A 15,704-nucleotide genomic window follows, 5' to 3' on the forward strand; every position below is an offset into this window, starting at 1 on the left:
AAATTTGAATATTCTGTTCCTCCGCCATTCAAGGCTCAAATAGACCATACCAAAATATTAAATTATTACTTATGTTACATCTTTAATAATTTCTTTGCCTTCGGGCCATATCCAAAACATAAACTATACAACAATATTTTACAAATTCTTATCATTTGTAGAAATATATACAAATATATTTGAACTGGCTCACTATTGCCGCCTATCAATTGCCACTATTTGTTTGGTGCATGCAAATTATTACAGTATTCATGCGCCCAGTAACCTCCTACTTCCTTAATACATTTAATTATTTTTGTTGGGGTTTTTAAATATGCTTTTTACATGCCAAGTAATTTTTTATAGATTATTAGTTGCTTCGTATCTTACAATAATTAGCCACGTGAGACTTTTAGTTCCTCAAGTTGCATACTGTTTTGCCACAATAAATTTCTGCCAAGGTGTTTGGTCAGATTCTACGTTGTATGACTCGGTCGATCGTTAGGTCGCCGATCAGTAAATGTTTTATGCCTAACCTCAAATTTTCAATATTTTATATAATATTATATAGTAGCAAAAATTATTTCCATTCCTCTTCGGCTGTTGTACAATTTAGCCAGGATGTCTGATATTATCTAATCTTTAACGTTATCATCTTTGGCGATATTAGCCTATTACTTCACTTAGACCTATAAATCTTTCAACTAGGGATTTTTATTTATCTATCCAAATTAAATATGTTACAACTTGTACCGTATTCGTAAATCAGAACTTTATTCAAATAATGTTCTTAGACCATTAAGGATAGAATCACTTTCAAATGATACCGGCTTATGAATAGTGGTAGACCTCTCAGTTTCAACAATAAATAACCTTAATACTGTACATCTCAACAATTTCAGCACTGTCAGGGATTTCTCAGGAATCCCACGCTATATCACGTGGCTGTGACATAAGCCGTCGCCAGACAGACAGCTGACTGTAAGTCGGCAACCAGGTGACATCTCCGGTATTCTCCATTTCCTTCCAGTGTCCCTTTCCAGTCTCCTCCCGATTTCTCTTCATCCATATCTCAGTCTCCTTTGAGTATTCTATGAGATCCTCCACCATTATTTCTCAATTTCTCTCCCTCCTCAGTCTATCCTCTTTCTGCTCGTAGACTCCTCTCATCTGCTTTTCTATCCTTTTCCAGTTTCCTCTAAATTCTTCTCTTGTTTACGTTCAGTTGCTCCTTCGTCGGTTCTCAGATTCTGATTTCCGATCTCTTTTTCCATTTTCCCAACAATTATTTTCCTTTGTCCATCTCTTCTTATTCTTCTCCCCTGTCCTTTCTACAATATCCTATCATTTCCTCTGTATTCTATTTAATCTTCCTCTTTTCTTGGTCCCTCCGTCCTCTGTCCTTTTTCAGTCTGCTCTGAATTCCTTCTCTGTTATTGCTCAGTTATCCGTCCGTTTCCTCATTCCTCCGTTATTCCTCATTATTCCTCTACCCTACCTCACACCATCCTCCTCTATTTCGTAGATTTCTCTCACTTCCTTTTCCATTATTCTTCAGTTTTCTCCAAGTTCTCACTTATTTTAACTTCAGTTCCTGTTTCTTGTTCCTCACTTCCTCTTTCTCTTCTCATTCTACTCCGCAAAACCGACCTCGATCCCTTCTCAGCCACCTCTTGGAGCCCTTTAGCCGCACCAATGATAGGGCTAAGTCTGAGAAGTCTGTTCAGCGAGGCGAGAAGGGATTGACGTCGATCCTACGCCGAGGAAGGGAAAGAAAATTGAATTTTTCCAGCCGCTCTCTTCGCTTCAGCCCTTCAGTCCTCATCCCTTCGGCCCTCAGTCTTCGAACAGTGTAGGGCTTTCATTGGATACGGCTTCGTTGGTTGTGTAAGCCGACGCCTCGTTTGATTCGCTAGCCGCCGCAAAATGAATTCCAAGCTGTGCTCCTCTCAATCTTTGCCAGCCGAGATTTGCTAGTAAGGCTTTAAATCTCTCACCTGTAATTATCGTGTGGGTCGTTTATTTCACAAACTTCCATAGAAATTCCATGTCAGTGGTTGATGTAACAGGATATTTTGTCCAATATTGATTCACAGCAACAATAAATTCTGTAGATTGGGTAAGAAGATACTGTAGTTCGTATTTTATAGTATTTAGTCCGTACTACAAGTACTATCATATAGTAATATAATAATGTGGTGGAATTTGAATAGAACATGGACATTCTATTGTTAGAAAACAATATATTTGTTGTCATACACATTTTTGTATTGTCTATCATATAGACAATATGATATAGACTAATATCATATAGACTTGTTTATACAAGTACTATCATATAGTAATATAATAATGTTATGGAATGTGAATGGAACATGGACATTCTATTGTTAGAAAACGATATATTTGTTGTCATACACTTGTTTATATTGTCTGTATACAACCGGATGATACAGTAATTTTTGCCGACACCCCGCAAGGACTTCAACTGCTAATGGACAAAGTCGCTGAAGTTGGTAAAATATATGGTCTGGAAGTCAACATTAACAAAACAAAGACAATGATAATTAGTGAAGAAAAAGTTGACAATGTGCATTTTACTATTGATGGTAGGGTAGTGGAGAGAGTGCCAATTTATGAGGTACAGTTTTGAAAGAGCAGTGGGACCATTCTCAGGAGGTGAGGGCTCGGATTGAAAAGGCGAGAGCGGCATTCAAAATCATGTCAAGAGTATTCAAGTCGCATAATTTGACCCTTGAACTGAAAATTAGACTCCTCCGTTGTTATATATTTTCCATTTTGTTATATGGAGTTGAGTCTTGGACCCTGACTGAAACAACAACAAAGAAACTTGAAGCGGACCAATAGACGAATCCTGAAAATATCATGTATGGACAAAATTTCCAACAACAGGGTACTTCAACAACTCAATAAGAAGACGGAAATAATGTACAGTGTCAAGAGACGAAAATTGGAGTATCTGGGACACATTATGAGGAATGGAACTAAATATCAGTTGTTGAAATGTGTACTACAGGGTAAAGTTCTTGGCAGGAGAGGTGTTGGTAGGAGACAAATTTCCTGGTTAAAGAACTTGAGAACATGGTTTGCAGTGTCCACCCCGGAACTTTTTAGAGCGGCTGTCAACAAGGTTATAATTGCCACAATGATTGCCAACATTCGGTAACGGATAGGCACCAGAAGAAGAAGATATACAACCTAGAGATTTCAGACTTAGAATATCATTATTACAGCTACTCTTTGTACAGAGTGTAGTCCTTATGACAAACATAAAGATTTTAATCTCAATAATTCCAGTCACATTGCTCTATTCCAATATTTTCCCTTTCACTTGAACCTCGTTGTTTATTTATTTATTATTTCTATTCTCTTCACGTAGTTTGCAAGACTGTTCCATTATCTCTCAAACTTTATTCTCTAATTTATACAGCTTCAATTTTTCTCATACATCTCAGTTAAATTTGTGCAATCTTATTCGAATTACAATTTGTTTTTGCAAATAAAGTTTGATTCGTTCATTTATTTATTAGTTTGTTTTTCTTTCAAATGGAAGAAGAATTATTCGTTCATTCATTCATTACTTTGTTTAACTTTAAAATATTTGCAATATGCGATAATCACCGGGTACAATGACAGCAAGACATTGAAGTACAGTCACATCAAGTTTAGGAATCAAAGATCGAAAATATTCTCAATAAAATATAATGGATGAGGAAAATAAAACAGGCAATATTGAAGAGTTAGTAAAGGATAACAAACATTGGAATTTAGAGGATGGAATAACTTTACGTTCTAGAGAAATATTATTTTGCTGAATTCTGTAATAGGGAATTCACAATTATTCCGTTGTTGGAAAATAACACACTCATTCCAAGATACTTGAATACTATTATCAATGGGCAAATTGAATCCAAGAATTTAATAAGATAATTCATTATTATTGCGTTGCTGAGAAATAACAATCATTCCAACAAAATACTTAAATGCTTTTCAATGGGCAATTATTCCCATCAAATCCAAAACCACTAATTACTGGGCAAATTTCTATCAATTGAAATACTTATCAATGAGCAAAACTCATATTAAAATTACTCCCACTTCAATCAATTGAATACTTCATGAATGTAGCAAAAGCTGTCATCAGTTGCTAGTGTGAGTGGCCGGAGTAAAACCGCAGAACGTAACTATGGTGACAAGCCGTCACACACATACTTGCAATATATTGCTGGCATTAGTCACTGAGGCACTCTTTACACGGTCGGGCCTTAATTATTGTCAGGCGATGATGCATCCTGCAAGCATCGGCTATTCCTTTTGAAGTGGCTAGAGGGGAATGGTGGAGGGGGGAGGTGGTGGATGTCCAACGCCTTTGTTGTTTGTCTTTCAAAGCCGCATGCTTGGACATGCTCCACCAATTTCATTCGGATAATCGGCCATCATTGACAAGTTATCACTCTCTTACTCATCCATCTCTCTCGCCCTTCGTTTCTGTCTTTTTATCCCTTTTTCACTGGCATACTATCACACGTTCGAATAATCCCTCTCTTCCTTATCTATTTCACCTTATTTATGCCCTTCAATTAATGAGCAATCGATTTCTCTCACTCATTCCCTCTCTCCAATTCACTCTATTTCTCCTCTTTTCAATCATTTCCATTTACAATCTACTACTCACTCATTCTCAGTAGTATCAAATTTATTCCCAACTTCTCTCTATTTTCTTCTCTTTTCCAAACATTCCCATTTATTCCTCGTTTTCCTTTTTATTCTCTTCGGTTATAACACATTCCATTGACATGCTATCACACAATCCAACGTATCCCTATTCTCAATTGCTTAATTTATCTACAGTTTCATTATTTACATCAACAAGCCATCATACTCTTTCACTTACTCCCTCTTTCCCTCACAAATCTTTATCTTCTCTCTACATTACAATCAACACTTTATAGAATCTAAAACATTACATTTACGACCTAGAACACTTTCCATCTCATATTCTCTTTGTCCTACTAACTCCCACTCTTTTCCACAAGCTACCAAGCTCTTCCACCCTCTTTTCACATTCATGCTCTCACTCTTTTACCTCCCACTCAAACTTGACCTGTTCCACTTCTTCCATTGACAAGCTATCAAACGGACACAAGCTGTTTTTCCTCTCTTTTCAACCTATTTCATTATCTATTTCTTTCTCATGTCCACTTGACCAAAGCAAAAGCGCGCATTAATTTGATGCGTTCCTTCAACACTTTACGGCTTTACGCTGTGAGGCTCACTAATGGATTAAGGCTGCCTTCAATGTAATGTGTAACTAGAAAAGAATCACTGGATTCTAAAATGGTAGAGAGGAAAAGATATACAAATACACGCACTGGATAATATGTGGAAATCCTGATGCAGTATTGAAAACTTACCAAATTTGGATGCCACTCCCAATATAACATGAGATTCAATGTACGGTTACATTTTTTAGTAAAATTATACGTTGTTTGACTTGAATGGAGCATCTGTGTCAAGTAGAGTTAAAAACTTATTTTAAAGGAATTAAATTTCACACTTCGATTTGAAGTAATAACCAGAGATAGGTAAATATTTCTCAATCTTCATATTCCAATCATTCCCTTCAATAGTTTAATGGTTCTCTAATTAAACCAAATAGAGCATACTGTCTATCCAATCACCAATGCTAATTCAATGTTGAATCTGACCTAGTTACAGAAACGCTTGAGTAGATGTGAATGCATGAGTACAATGGACCAACACCATCAGATGCTTCTAAACTGGACATGTTATCATGTCTCCTCGATTTTCATTAATTCAACTAAATGATGCGAATTCTCAAGTAACTCGATGAGAATTATAGGAGAAATGATAATTTGATTGCTTAATAGCTCAAATAGCTCTTGGATAGCTCAAATCGATACTTGAGCAGGAGAATGCTCCATATGCTTCTTGAAGCAGGACCCACCTCTGATGATGCATCCCTAAATTATCGCATTGATGCTGCCCTATTAGTATGCAAGAAGACAGGGTCTGGTATCATATCGTTTACGTTAACAAATTTCCAAGTGTTTCACTATGATACGCTTTAACACATCTTGATAACATAGTGGTAATCACAGTGTGCAGTTTTCACAGCTACTTTCCCAGAATTCAGTGTGTAGTGTAGTTTAAGTCAAAGAAAGGCTGATCAATTTGTCCTAAATCGCATGAAATTTCTCTTGTAACAAAATATTAAAACATTCTATATATTGAAAGAAGGAGATAATGAATGCAGTAATGTAGCTCCTCATCTTAAAATCCTTCGATAAAATCATGGAAGATACAATATCCACTTTCACAAGATTCAATGGAAAACGTAAATTATGTTGTACAGTACAACATTTGGGGAAAAAACAGTTAACCCGAATAAAACAAGCATCCCATCTCATTCCCTCATTTGAAAAATGAAGGCAGGAAGAAATGAGATTCTTTAAAGCTTTGATACTTGGAAAATAAACATTTCAAATCATCTCTCGTCTACAGAATACCTCGAAGTGCTCTGAATCAATAATGGATAGAAAGACATTAGCCCTCAATATGGCAGATTGGTCCTCAGTCTATAATAAGGACGGCAGTAACCGAACTAGAATCGATCAGGCTCAACCAGACAGAGGAATTATACTGTTCTGCAGATGGAAAGACATTGGAGCAAACCAAAACCATTCAAATAGCTTGGAGTCCCGTAGCAGAGACAATAACCAAGTTGAGCAACAGAGACGACGATATTCCTTTGTGCAGAGCAGATTACATGAGATAAACATCGAGCCTGCAAGATGTTGATGGATTTGGAGCGGAGAGAGAAGGAGGGAAGGAGAGAGAGAAATACTCATTCCCAGGCATTTCTAAGCTCAGCTCTGATTCCCTTCCACGACGATAGAAATTTGAGAAATTGAAGCCAACCAATGGCAACAAAAAGAAACATCATTGGATTACTGTGGCAACATCAATGCAACCAATCATAGATTGATAATTACTAATTATAAAACACAGTAAGATCCAATTAGTTCTTCTTCTTTGCAATAAATTGGATTTTTCCGCTGATGAAACTCAATATCGAAGAACACTAAAGAAGCTCGGGAAAATACAAAAATATTTGCCTATTATTTTCCAAACTTTGTTAATACACTCCAGTTCTCCTTATAATGAAATTGCCCTCATTTAATCATAAATTGCAGGTGCATTACAGTCTCAAGGATGATGGAATCCTTTCATTTCATTCATGAGAAGAATGGAAAATACTCTAATTATCGGGTCTCCTTTCCAAAGGGATTCATTTCATATTTGATTATTATAACCTAACTGATTCATGAAGACACTCAAGATGCAATAATCTCAAGTTCGTGATGTAATCGACAATTCAAAATAATTCTCAAATTTCTTGACATGTTACTTATAAAAGAATGTACAACCTAGAATATTTTCATAATTATTCAACAAACTGCAACCATTACTATCCCGTAAAACTGATCAGTTCTATGAATCGATATTTCACTTAAATTCATTCATCAGCATGAATATAATCTGATAATTCAACAATTAAATTACCTATGAAACTGAAAAAGCACTCTTTTCTGCTAGTTTTGCATACGAATATCTCGAATAGATCACATCATTCATTGAACTCAATATTCTTCTACATATTCAAGAACCCTATCTGCACGTATCATACTAGAGTAGAACATACATTTTCATACTAAGGAATGAGTGATGAAATCTCAATAAAAGTTATTCAAAATGGAATCGCTGCTACAAGAAGCTTTTGAAACTCATCCAGGAAGGCTATCTAGAAACACAACTCTCAAAATAGACATCTCTTTCAAGAGATGAAAGCAAATATTAATGAGAGCGCATCTCTCAATAGAGATGACCTTCTTGAAGTGGTCAATCCACCTTTTGACGAAAAGGAATCACTAGCAATATTTCAGAGAACGTAATTTTGAATGGAATCAGATGAAATTCTGTGGAAGCCCAGTTGGAATTAGCACTAATTGGTAGAGCATTTTATGTGGGTTTTAGGTATGGTTTGTATGAGATACTGTTCGTATGAGTTTTGTATGAGAGTGCACCATGTTGTATGTAAATTCAGGAGTCGGAACTAACTTGCACAAGCACTAATATTGAGAATTTATAATCCTATCACATTCACTGAAGTTTTTAAAGGTACGTATTTCAGAGCTCTCTTCAGCGAGAAAATTTAAAGAACTTATAAATGCTTTTTTTAAGTATATATCACATAATATAGGACAGCTTATCTTCGACTTTGGAGCATATTGAAAATAATTCAACCCTGGGAAGAATCAAGCATCATAGCCGATATAGTAAGAGTATTGACGACTGAAAACATACAATTTTGCCAAGTATGGATAATATAAACCATATATTTGGAACTTATAAAAATACAACATAGATTGCTATTAATTGAGATGGGTGATACCGTGGAAATCGTCCACTTGAGATCCAAAATGAATAGAATTATCTTGTTTCCTCTGGAAAAATATACAATTCATCAGTGAGTTTTACAAAAGCGTATCTTCCTTAATTCCAATGTTGAAAACGTAGGCTTTGAAGTATGCTCAATGTTGAAAACGTAGGCTTTGAAGTATGCTCAAGGAATTAATGCTCTTAGGGAAGAATGCGTCTATTAAGGTCTTCATTTTGTAAGTTTGTCTTTAGAGTTTTGAGGACGTTTTGCTAGGCTACAATAAGAATAATGGTCCATTACCTATTGAGGACGAAAATATTACATTATCAAGGACGATTTTTTTCTCATATACGAAAAAATTCATTGCCTATCTTAGTGATATTCATTAATAGACTTGGCTAAACATAGCATATCAAGCATTCCTTCTGAATAATGAAATAGCAACCCTCCAAGCAGCAATACAAGGTACACATCCCCATACAACCTATAGGCCTATAGCCAATCTGTGATACCCTACATAGTATAGCTGTCTCAGAATGATAAAATAGCCTGCTTTTACAGTAATGCAAGATACGTAACTTGCAGGATAAGAGCTCCATGCATGCTACCAGATTTTATCTCAAGAGAAATGCGAAACAGCAAATATCCTGGCAAGATTATGAAGATCCTTTGAGCCAACATTGTGTCAGCAGAATAAACATTTTTCTTGAGTGTTCAAATGCTGCAGCAGGAAGGGATCTCCCTTTCATTTTCCTTTGATATAATCCTTTCTACTTCCTCTTCTTAGTATCGTTCTCCTTCTGCCTTCTCTTTTTTATTTCTTCTTTTTGCTTTCTCTTCTTATTCATTGTCTTGTGGGCCTACTCTTGGTCGTGGACCCCTTGTTTTCAACGTAATTTTAACCTATCTTTTTCTTATTTTCGCCTTATTTTTAATCCTATTCAACCCTCTTTCAAATTGTTCTTCTCATTTTTTTCATCTCTATCCTATTCTGTTCTACAGTTTAGTTTCCTGCTTCCCTCACACGACCATTTCAATTTTTATGATCATCTTCTTCCTCCTACAGCATCCACATTTCTCTTATTTTTATATACTTATCACTCTGTTGGACTTCTAATATCTAGTTATTTATCCCTTTTCAAGTTTTAACATTTTGACTCTTATTGACCTCATAATCCATAAATTTTGTTTCCCCTTCCTGTTTTTCTCAGGCAACCGTAAATCATATTTACTAATACGTCAAATCAGTTCTATTATTAAGAATCATCGACTTTCTATTTTGATGTTTCTCATGTAGTATTCTTTCTTCAATTATCAACAAATTCTTCACAAATGAATCAACTTTTTGCTTATTATTTCTTTTCTATTCCTTATCCAGTTGGTCCTCATGTCCTTTGTCCTATCCTCCTCTTTAGACCTACATAAAACTTATTGGTGGAACACTCTCTGGGTTGTCCCTCTTCTTGCCTAAACCACTGCTTCTCCTTAATTTTTTCTTGTTCTTCTTCTCATTTTTGTATCAAAATTTCATCTTCCACCTCCTCTTACTATTCTTTCTCCTCCCACTCCTCCTCTTCCTACTTGAGGATCACCTCCATCATCTTCCACAACTTTTTACTCCGATCTTCGCACACTCGCTCTTGCACGTCAAGTGAATCTTATATGAGGTGAATTTATCGTATTCATAAGACGGGCCAAATGGAATCTCCACTATCCCTCCTCCTCCTCCTTCTTCTTCTCCTCCACCTTCTTCATTCCCTCCTCCTCGTACTTTCCATGCTCTTCCTTCTCAACCCCTTCCTCAACTTCATTCTTCATTCGAAAAGGCATCCGAGCCGAGGTCGGATAGTGAATTATTAATCCCGTGTTAGTGAACGCCAAACAAAGGCCGCGGGTTCTGTGTGCACTAGGACCTGTCTGGCCGCGCCGTGCCGAGCCGAGCCGTGCCGGCTGGTCCTTCATCCAGTATTCATCGTATTCCGCTTTTCAACGGCTATTATGATTCTATTAGTGTCAGTATTCTATATAACAGGCAACTCTTTTTCAACCCAAAAGCTAAAAAGATGCATTCATAATTCAAAACTCAACAAAGCCCTACATTTATATCATGACTCACTATACTTCAATGATCGGACAGTAAGGATCTTCATATTCAACTCGAACAGTAGTGAATGGCTGATATGATTCTATTGATGTCTGTTGATATCTTATTATAATTATAACTTTTCCAAATCAAAATTTGGGAAGCAGTTTGACTCAGTGATCGCGCTGATAAGCAATCGCTTAGATAAGTTAAGAAACATGCGCCTGGTACTCCCGTTGGGAGGGTGACTGCTCGAGCCAACTCCTCTGAATATATTCACGAATCGTAAAATAGCTTTCTGGTGGTTCGAAACCCACCTAAAACTGTAGGTCCATTCATCTGTCATTATCATCTGCCTCATTACCTAAGCAAAAGCCTAGAGCTCAGGTGGACATCATCCTCAGCAGAAAAGTTACAGAAAGATAAATTAATTTTCTAGAACTGAGCGTTTTCAGAAAGAAGTGCTTGGGATAAAGTGCTATAAAAAAGGCAGCCAGGGGCCAATTTGAACAAAGTAACAAAGAAGGTTGACTTTGTGCCTTGCACTCATCTAGTTTGAATGATTCGATGGGAAATACGTTACGTGTTTCCAGTCAAACATGAATTTGGAGGAAAAAGATAGAATATTAAACTTCTATGGAAACAATTTCATTGACATCATTTTCAGAAAATATCATAAACCGCAACACATTTCAGATGATGCATAGATTTTAAGGAATTTGTAATGTCCAAGTATAGCAATATTTTTGTCAATGACACTAGTGGTACTACTTATAGGCCTAGTGTGATATCAGTAAATTTTATTCTCTTGAGAATCGCAGGAATTAACATCCTTCAAGCACTTGAAAATCAGAAATAAAACCAATAACCAAAAACCAAGGCTTCAGATTCCAAGCGAAAAAGTTGGAGCAACTGTGCAGCTGTATGAACCAACGCTACTACATTCAACTTTGCGAATCCAGTATTTTATAGCAGTGTGTTCAATTACATGAATGCTTACACACAAACCCTTTCATTCCAACCACCTTTTTTCTCCTTCTCTTTCCTCTCAATGGTTTCACTCACTTTTTCTCTTTTTACACGCATTCATTATTTCTCTCTTTCAAAACCTCCCATTCACATCCTCTCTTTTTATCACACTGATAAAATCTTATTTTCGTTCACTCACATCATCTATCTACTTTTCACTCTCTCATTTCATCACACACTCTCACTCTATCCTTTCCTCACACTCACAGTCTATCATCCTCCTAAACTCTCTGAAACCAAAAATTTATCTTCTTCTCTTTCCATCTACCTCACTCTACCAGCCACACACTGAAATAAAATGGAGGGCTTGTTGTGGCTTGAATTGCCAGTAAATTGCTGCCGTTTATTGCACGAAAGAAAAAATCGAACAGAAAACTGCTTACTGATTGAGTTTGCGTTTGCCTTTTACATGCGGAATTTTCGTGACTCAGAAAGGACGTTAGGTAACACGAAAGTTTAATACATTGCCAATCACGGCGAAATTGCAACGGAAATAAATATAAATTGCAATTGGTAACTGCTGCGTAAGCGAATTTCATAGGATGATCCAAGGTACCTACATAAGGTACATGAGGTACCTAGAATACAGGTACATTGTATTCTAGGTACATTGGGATGATCCAAATACAAAAATAACAAAGTGATGGCTAGGAATCAACTACATAAATTTCAGATTATATACTTGAAATAACCCAGTAATTTTCTAGTAGTTTGACTTCGTTATACAAAGATACCTGGAAAAGTAAAATACAAATTGACCTAGTCCACATTAAGGATCGGTGACATCGTAATACTTTGAATGAAGGTGTCCTGCTACGTTTTATCTCATGATTATTTCGAGTATAGCTGTAGAGATGTTATGTAGAGAATCATCAGATTCTATCAAATTCAGAACCAATCTATTGATTGAATTACCTCAGACTATAAATGTTAAATTTCCCCATAACCCCATAATTTGGTGGATGGTTGGAAGTCAATTATCTATGCGTTCAGCAAAAAATCCGATTCAACTAATAAAATAACTGGGAGTACTAAATTCTGCAATTCTAAGTTCTGCAATTGTTTTAGGCTTGTGTCACTCATGACAGGTATTCAACAACTTATTTTTGAAACCTTTGTTGATAAATAGTATTTTCCCAGAATGATAAAGCGGATTATTTTTTCTCTAGAAAACAGAAATGCGGGTTTGACGTCCCACGGTTATCATTTGAAACACAGATGGGCTGATTCCCACTGTTTACCCACGCATGGAGCAGCTGTTCAGCAAACTCCCTAGGCTCTGGGCTGAATATTGTTACATTTACTTTGTTCAATCAAATCATACAAAACAAAACCCTGTCGTTATTTCAATACACAGGTATACATAATTTGAAACCTCTGGAGGTTTGTTATGACAAAAAAACCTAAAAATTACGAACAGAACAAGGCTTTCATAACCATGTGGGATTATTTTTTCCAATATTCATTGTAATATTTTTATGCATATTCGTATCCATTTTACTTTGTCATGGAGTTGTGAACAAATATGCAAAGTTTCCTTTGAACTTCTTGAAGATTCTGATTGACGTTAAGAATTTCGTAGTGACGAACGCTGTCAACATAATGAGAAAGCTGTGGAAGGTTCTGTAGAAAGTCCGAAATATCTTGGAATCCATACAAAACAGGATAGTTGAAATTTGGGGACAAAATAATTACTGTCGAAGTGATAAAAACCTTAAGGTGCGTACAGATTTAGGCGCCGCGAACATGAGCAATTCACTTTTTATCAGCTGATGCCAAGCTTTTTATATCTGTATCTTACTGTTTCTGTAAAAATAAAGATATATTCAGCTGATTAAAAGTGAATTGCTCATGTTCGCGGCGCGTATATCTGTACGCACCTTTATATAATTTTTGTATAATACATTATTAATGCAACCAACCTTATGAAATTGCAAAAAAGTATGGAGTGACTGGGAAAGTTCGTCTAAATTGAGAGAATAGATTAAATGAATAATAAGTGTGTAGGTTATAGTGGCTGTTGAAATAAGAGTCAGGTGCGTTAGCTATTCTTCAGAAATTGAGAAAATTATCTGAAAATGATATTCTGAGAAATTGATTATGCAATTCGATTAACTATTCCTTGAAGAATATTTTCTTAAAATTGTATAGATGGAATGTACTTGGAATCACTTATTTGAAAAGAATAAACTTACCAATAAGAGATAATAGAGATAGATAAACTCTATCATTCAATTTGAACCTTGATTCCTTTTTTCATTTCAGTAACTTGATAGCATCCAAATAAAGAGTTTTAAAAATGTTACCAGTAAATGTTTGCTAAAAGCCTGTTGCACAAAGTTGAGTGACACTGATATTTTTATTAATGGCAAGAGTGAATGACGAGAAATATTATACACAAGTAAGAAATATGGTGAAGAATAGTACAAGGTATCTCTCAATTCCATTGCAGAAATAGGACAGAGCAATAGAGGTGTGGATTTTCAGAAAGAGATGGTAGCTGAGACATTATCTGAGCGAGAAAGGAGGAGAACAGTGAGTGAGAAAGATAGAGTATTATAGTGCCAAGAGTGAGAGAGAATGGTCAATTGAATATCGATTATGTAGTAGTGGAGATTCAGGAGCCATCAGATACATATCATATACAGATAAACAGTATATAGAGATAAATGATATGTAGTGGGCGACAACCATTTGCAATGTTGATTTTCAATCTGCGAGTCCTTCATCGGTTGATGTATCACTCTCAGCAAAGCGCCAACACATTCTGATAAAAGCGATTGATTCCCTATGAGAGTAAACACTGCTCGCAAAATTTATTTCACGCCTGCACTTATCAGATGCAATGTACGAATAAACTGTTCACTATTATCAATTTTGTCATTACTTTCTTACAGCATGAGTTGATTGGAAAACATATAGATGTGCTTGTGTTCGGTCACTGTCAATCATTTTATAATAGGCCTAATGTATAAACAAAGATGAATGGGTTACTACAAAAAAATTTTTGGTCATCTATTTATTCATTCACAGTACTAATTTTTTTATAAATTGCGGATGTTGCCCACATGAGATTTTTGCTTTTGTGTGGGTAATGGGTGAATTATTAGATGATCAAACGTCCATGCCTTAGTCAACTCGGCTATCCGGCCGGCATTTTAAACAATTCATTCACTCAGTCATATGCAATTCATATTCATAATAAGAATAATGTACAGCATAACTTACGGAAGACAGACGTTTTTTTGATGTATCGTTAAATTTTTGTAGGTTTATTGACACACTACTGATTGACTGACAGAACTATATTTTTTCAGATTTCAACATCGCCATAGACGCGGTTACATTGAGCTCCTCTGTTATCGAAATAAGCATCACAAACATGGCTCACAATCAGCTCAATTACTTTGGAATGAACAGACTGCAACAAGTTCATTAATAGAGTGATGCTTTGGCATTAGGGTACTGTGCTGTTACATATAGCAGTAGAAGGAGATGCATCAAGAGGGGAATTGATAATGTAGGAAGAGCAAATCCTGACCAAGGCAAGTGGAATCCATTCACAATCTGTTTGACTGAGGCATTACGCTCGCTAGGAGTTTTGTACTTGTTGCAGTACTGCAGGCCAGCTAAAAATGGTGAGAGAGTGAAAGGGAGAAAAAAGAGAGAGAGGGCTGAAAGAGCAAAACTAGAATTGGACAGAAAAAGTGAGCAACTGCAATCTCAACTTCACTTTTTTGGACCACTGATGGAAACTAAATCCTCTTGTGGAGCTGTGTGGAGTTGCATACTCTGCCCCCCCCCCTGGACGTTGCAAAACTAAGCTCATCCTTCTTTGCATCATTAGGTTTCAGCTTTCATGCATTTCAAATGGGAATCAACAGACGAGGTTTCAAGCAGAAAAACAATGGAAAATGGAGCTGTGACAGCAAACTGCATAGCATTCACAAACTCTTCTAGGAGAGAGCAGCATTGATTCATTGATGTAAGACACTATTGAAGAGAAAAATAGAAGATTATGATAATAGAATATATAGTTAGATAATTCTGCCATCATCTGTATTATCCATCACACTGATATATTTTTATTGAAATCATAAATATTAGAAATTGCATTGATCAACAAAT

General features: G+C 36.0%; 1 protein-coding gene across 1 annotated transcript in view; it reads right to left on the bottom strand.

The window, feature by feature from the left end:
• Positions 1 to 15,704, bottom strand: part of LOC111057041 (dystrophin, isoforms A/C/F/G/H) — a 608,133-nt gene that overhangs the window by 290,122 nt on the left and 302,307 nt on the right. The window lies entirely within an intron of this gene.

The sequence above is a fragment of the Nilaparvata lugens genome, chromosome 7 (genome assembly GCF_014356525.2).
Source record: "Nilaparvata lugens isolate BPH chromosome 7, ASM1435652v1, whole genome shotgun sequence".
NCBI lineage: Eukaryota > Metazoa > Arthropoda > Insecta > Hemiptera > Delphacidae > Nilaparvata > Nilaparvata lugens.